Below are 6,376 nucleotides of genomic sequence, written 5' to 3'. Positions count from 1 at the left end.
GGAAAGAAAGACAAACAGAAAAAAAGGAAGTGGGGGAAGACGTTTGCTGTACTGGTGAAATATTTAAATTTAAATCAATTAACACAGCCTTAATATAAAAATTAGAAGTTCAGATTGAATATGTATGTTATGATTATAGATTTATCTTAAATTTAATCTTCTTTTCTCCAAAAGAAGGAATTGATTTGTTAACAAAATCCCTCCAACATGTTCAATGTCTTTTGTGCTTTTTACTTTGTATCCTTTTAAATGCATTTTGAATAATTTCTGCAATTTTCAAAAGCCAGTCTCTCCTCTCCTGTGAACAGTATCCTCTTCACCTTTTTTTCTCATTAGCTGCATCACTGTTCTCTTAGTATTCAGGATCATCTTCTTCTTTTACTCCCCTTCTCTTTGCCTGAAGTTTCTTTGATGGCGTCATCCTTACTTACGACTTTATTGGGGCTTCCTTCCTTGATTTCACTTGTTAGTTTTCATTTGGCTGAAAGTGGGCGAATCATTGATGGCCATTTGCAATCACACTTCTTGGCTGATGCTGTTCTCCTTAATCTGTCCCCTTTCTAGTCATGGCTTCACAATTATTACTGCTTTTATTTACTGATTCCACACCTCTGCCTAAAGTGACCATATGGCTCCTCTTTTGTGTAAACACTTCTGTAAGCAAAACAAGAATACCCAGAAGTAACCAGATCTGTCCAGATCTGTAATATGGTCATATTCCATCAGGAAGAGTAGGAATTGAAGAGAAGAGCTTAATCTCTTTTGTGTTCACTTGTCAATAGCTACAAAACTTTTGCTAATTGAGTGAGAATAGAAACCCTACAGTGGTGTCAGTAGATGCATTTTCTCCTTTCTACTTTGACAGATTTAAGACCAGAAATTCATTGGGTACAGAATAGAAAAATTAAGGGATTCAGTAGGAAAACTCCCCCTTTCAGGCAAGAATATGGAATTGCGGTATACAAATGTAGCACTGTGGAATTTTCTTTTGTTCTGTTTTGAGACAAAGTCTTGTACTGCAGGAAGGCCTTGAACTCACTATGTAGCCCAGGATGGCCTCAGACTTGCAGGGATCCTCTTGCTTCAGCCTCCCGAGTGCTGGGTGTGCACCACCATACCTGGCAACGTTATGGAATTCTTGAGCCAAGTATAGTCAGATATCTAGAACAACAAATTCTCATCATGAGAAAACAACAGTGGGATATGTTTTGGGACAGGAATTTTGGGAAAGCATGAGATAGTATCTCACTAAAAAAAAAATGAGGAGTAATAATTAGTCAATTAGCATAACTTGACAGAATAAAAACTGATTTATTTCCTAAAACTGAAGCAAAATGCAACAATATGGTCGTAGGATACCCACATTATTAAATGATGGAAAGCATTCAGCAATATTATTGACTTAATATCAGAATATGAAACTATTTTAATTCATTCATGCAGAACAAAAAGATCATAGCCCAGAGGTGGGTGTGACTTTGGAAGTCATGGCTTCACAATAGAAAATATTTGCCAGGACTAAAGCTCAAGCATAGCATTACAGTAACCCTTGTATAATGGGGCATTGACTTTCTGTGATAACTCAAGTCCATGGGGGATTATAAAGATCATTTTTCAAATTATTTTTAAATAGCTGGCTATCACTAGGACAAAGATTGTAAATCTTTTATCTTTACTTTTTTTTTCTTCTGAGGGAGTAATTATTCTTTATGCAGACATTTGTGCATTTATATTTATATACATAAATTTTAAAATCTAATTTATGCAATATTCTTAATTGGTAGTTATTTCTAAGCCTGCAAAAATTTGGTTGTTATATATCATTCCAATTGCTTTAAGTATATTGAGGGGTTTGAAAGATGGTGTGCTATTTCATCAGCTAAGGCAATATGTGTAGTTACATTGTTTAAGACAAAGTGCAAAGTAGAATACACTATTATTAATTGCACTTGATCATGACTAATGAGAACTACAAAATTATTGATTGATACTTAAATATGAAATCACATATGTATCATGTTTTGGTTAGTGGCAAAAAAAACAGTGAAAATCTGTTCTTTACAGGTTGGTCCAACTATTGACACCAGAATGCTAAACTTCATATTCATTGTTTCATCTCACTAATGATTATGAAATATAAAAGTTTTCGCCTCTTCATCTGGACATCCATGTGTATCACCATCTGGGGACTGCTTTGTTATTTGTGCAAATTGTTGTATTTTATGCAAAGATAAGTAAATATTTAGTAATATCATTATATCACTTGTAATAGACTTAGTTATGATGGAGAAAAAATGAATAAACAACTATCGTGGGTTGTTAAACAGATGTATTTTAAAATTTTGAATTAACTCTAAATCAATGTGTAGGCTTGAAACGTGCATAAAAATAAAACACTCTAATAACAAATGTTGAGATTTATAAGATTTAATGTGGGTAGTAATAAAAAAAATGGTACAAATCATAAGACCTGAGATTTAAACAGAAGCTTAATTAAAGTTTAATTTAAAAAACCTTATTCCCAAGTTGAGAAGGCAGATATAGAAATTCAAAAAGTCTCAATACTTTGATGAAATCTCAAACATACAGTAATTGGATTTCAGACCTGAGGAACTAACCTTGCTTCTTCCAGTTTCTTGAGATTTACATTTTAGTTTATATGTCATACTTAATTTTGATTTACATGAATTGAAATTCAATTCTGCTAAAGATAATCACTGGCTGTTCAATTTATTTTAAATATCATACACTCATGAGCTTATACATCTGAAGCGTATGGATTAATAAGCAAGCTATGACAACAAAAATGCCAAATAAATCTGAAAGGAAAAAATAATTTACTGTTTATTTTACTCACATTACAAACTACATGTTCATGATATCTATCATATTTGGTCATCAATATTTGCTTGTGTTTATATTTCTAGGAGTTTTGTAATTTTAGTAGAAAAATAAATATTCCCTTTTGAATTATTTAGTGCATTAATTTCTATTTCTTTTTCTCAAAATATTATCAACAGTGTCTCAAATTTGTACTTTATTTTCCTTGTATGGATTCAAGATAACAACAGATTATTCAATTCATTCCATAAGGGGCACATATCATTCATTGATATGCTGAATGAACCTATTTATTATATCTTCCTATCATTTTTACTTAAAATTTTAAGTGACAGGAAATTACTGTCATGATTGCAACAGAATATTAAATTTAAATGTTGACATTTATTCAAACATTCATGTTTAGAATGCTCTATTTAGTGTATGCAAGACTTGGAAAAATGTATATATTTGTTACTGTAGCAGCACATATAACCAAGTAATAATATATGGCAAAATCTATTACATTGTGATCAAAAACAGCTGCAGTGATCTCATTCAGAAAAATGTTAAAATCTTGTCAGAAATATATAACATAATCAGAATCTAACTTGTAGCAATGGAAATAGCTTTTTCTTAAGGTTTTTATGGAAGTAAGTACCTATTATTTTTAAAATAATAAAGCATGTGTCACTAGAGATAATATCCATATTGAAAATGTGAAAGTCTTTATTCTTTTAAGATGTCTACCTAAGGATTTAAGACAGTGTTTCTTGAATTATATAATACATGGAACTTGCTACAAAGCACTTTAATGTTATAGTTTACTGCTGTATGTATAGAAAAAAATAAAAATAAACTACAGTTGTTGAATTTCAAAGTTTTGAGATGCGTTATTATTGAAAAAAAATCATTTGGAAGATGCTATCTGTAAAGTGTTATAAAATCTTTACCATAACTTAAAAAATATCTACAATTTTCTGTTTTAATATGCTGTTGCAATAATCATTCAAAGAATCCATGAGATTATCTCTGTTAGGTCACTGATAAATGAGAATTCTGTCTAAATTTTGATGTACCAGCACATCTCTATTTCATTAACAACACCGTATATTAAGCAAAGATAAACTATAATTGTTGAGATCTGAATATACTACAGAATGAAAACTATCCAAGAGAGATCCACCAACAATGCATGAAAGGTAGAGGAGCATCTGTCTTTGGTAAGATGATCATTTCTAACCAAGCCACTTTACATAAAGTCAGGTCTGTTCTTAGTGTAGACTGTCAGTGCCTGCTCTTTGGAATTATGAGACCACTGCTACACTGTTGACAATCTGTGCTATTACCTCTTCTGTTACTCTCTTAAATCAAAGTAAGTTTGTTGGTAGTGAGCCATAAATTTTAAACTGAGATTGTGCTTCAATCTGAAACCAGAACCACTGCTGCTAGCAGTGACTGGTGTATCATGCTGGGTGGTATTAACAATGGGATAGATTTAGATCCGTGGCCTAATGTGTAACATGGCAAAGTCATTTTGATCTAAGGTAAAGGATGAAAAGTAGTTCTTGAGGCTACCATTGGCATAGCAGCACACTGTTTTACAGTAAACTCTTTTATATAAGTAGGATTATGCTCTAAAGGATGAAAAGCACAGCATGTTAAGTACATAAAACAGTAACAGTCATTTATCACACTATCAAGTACTGTGTACTGTACATAGTTGTATGTGCTTCTGGAAACATACCCTTTTCTCCTTTGATCTCAGCCTCATGTATCTTGTGTTTAACTGTGTATGTGGATAATATCAAGGGGCCATCACAGATGATTGACGTATACCTTCTCAGTTTGCACTTTGAATTGGCACTCTGTGTGGTACTTCGCGATACACAAAGATGAAATTGCCTAATAACATATTTCTCAGATTATATTTCCATTGCATGTCACATGACTGTATTGAAATTTAAATTTTAAAAATTTGGCCTATATGGAGTCTACTAGCTAATTAGAATTTTTTTCCAGACCACTATTTATTCAATATTAGTTTTGAAAATCTTTCTAAAACAAATCACATTCTTTGATGCCTTGTTAATGCTTGAGATGTTTTTAAAAATTATATGGAAAAATGTTTAAATACTTTTCAGTTTTGCTTTGGTTGAGTTCTATTACATTTGAATATTATTATAGTTTTTTCCCTTGCATTGCTTTTCTTGGAATAATTTTAATTTTTGTATATGTGTGTGTTTAGTGGATGATAATAAAGTTATACTTTAAATAAAAAAGAAAAGTAGTTCTTCTGGGATTGATGCGGTGCTTACCAACCTACACACTGAGGAATAAAAGCACCATGTCAGATTATGAGGGACAAATAATTTGACAAGAAAGCTGTGATCCCCTAGGGCCACATTTCTACATTAAGAGGATTTGTTTCTTTCACATAGCTCTGCCAGGATAAAAACAAATAGGTGTCTTTTATTTCTCAAGAAATTCCAGTCATCCTACGAAATTGGTTCATTTCATTTGCAAAGAATTTTTCAATTCCTTAGTTAATTAAAAATAACTATCATTTATGTTCTATTATTATTGTTTAATTAGAAATTGTCATGGGGAAAATTTTAAAGAACTTAAACTCTAAGAGGTTTTTACTGAGGATTTTACTGTTTTTATATTTCAAATTATTTACTGATGCTGCCTTTTATTCCCCTAGTTTTGTTGGGGTATGAGTTGTATAAATAAAGTTCACTACTCTTTAAACATATAGTTCCATGAGCTCTTGCTCCCTTCCTTGTTCCCTGATCTCTCCCCCTGCCCACCGCACACACAGAGTTGGGTGAGCTTACAACAATCTCGAAATGTAGGCACCAGCTTTAAGTTTTTCCAATTGCCCCTCTGCTATCAACTGCTTTCTACATGACCAGTAACAACCACTATTCTCTGTCACAGTAGGTTTTTTTTATTTAGAATTTCATATAAATGGAATTATTAAATATGTCATCGTGGGCTGGGGATTTAGCTCAGTGGTGCCGTACCTGCCTTGCAAGTGCAATGTCCTGAGTTTGACTTCCAGTATGGAAAAATAAATAAATAAATAAATAAATAAATAAATAAATAAATAAATAAATAAATGGTCTTTTGTGACTACAGTCATAGCATTACACTTTTTAGATTTACCCAAGTTGGTGACTATGTTACTGTCGATTCCTCTTTCTTGCTGAATAGCATACTATTTCATTGATTTGCTCCAATTTGTTCATTCATTTACCATTTCATTCATTTGTGTTGTTTATGGTTATTATGAAGCTACAACACACACGAAAAGTATTTGGGTAGATACGTCTTCAATTCTTTTGAATAAAAATAACAGGGGCTCTGTAGCATGCCTATTGCTAGAGTACATGTGTTTCAACTATATGACAAACTGAAAAATTATTTTCCAAAGTGGTTACCACTTTGGATTCACAAGAGCAATAATATATAAGAGTTCCAATTGCTCCACAGCCTTGCCAAATTTGATATTGTTAATATTTTTCATTTTATCCACACTGACAAACATACA

This window comes from Heterocephalus glaber, unplaced genomic scaffold (genome assembly GCF_053883595.1).
Source record: "Heterocephalus glaber isolate CG9 unplaced genomic scaffold, H.glaber_assembly_v1.0 deba00000347, whole genome shotgun sequence".
NCBI classification, from domain to species: domain Eukaryota; kingdom Metazoa; phylum Chordata; class Mammalia; order Rodentia; family Bathyergidae; genus Heterocephalus; species Heterocephalus glaber.
This window is presented reverse-complemented; position numbering follows the sequence as displayed.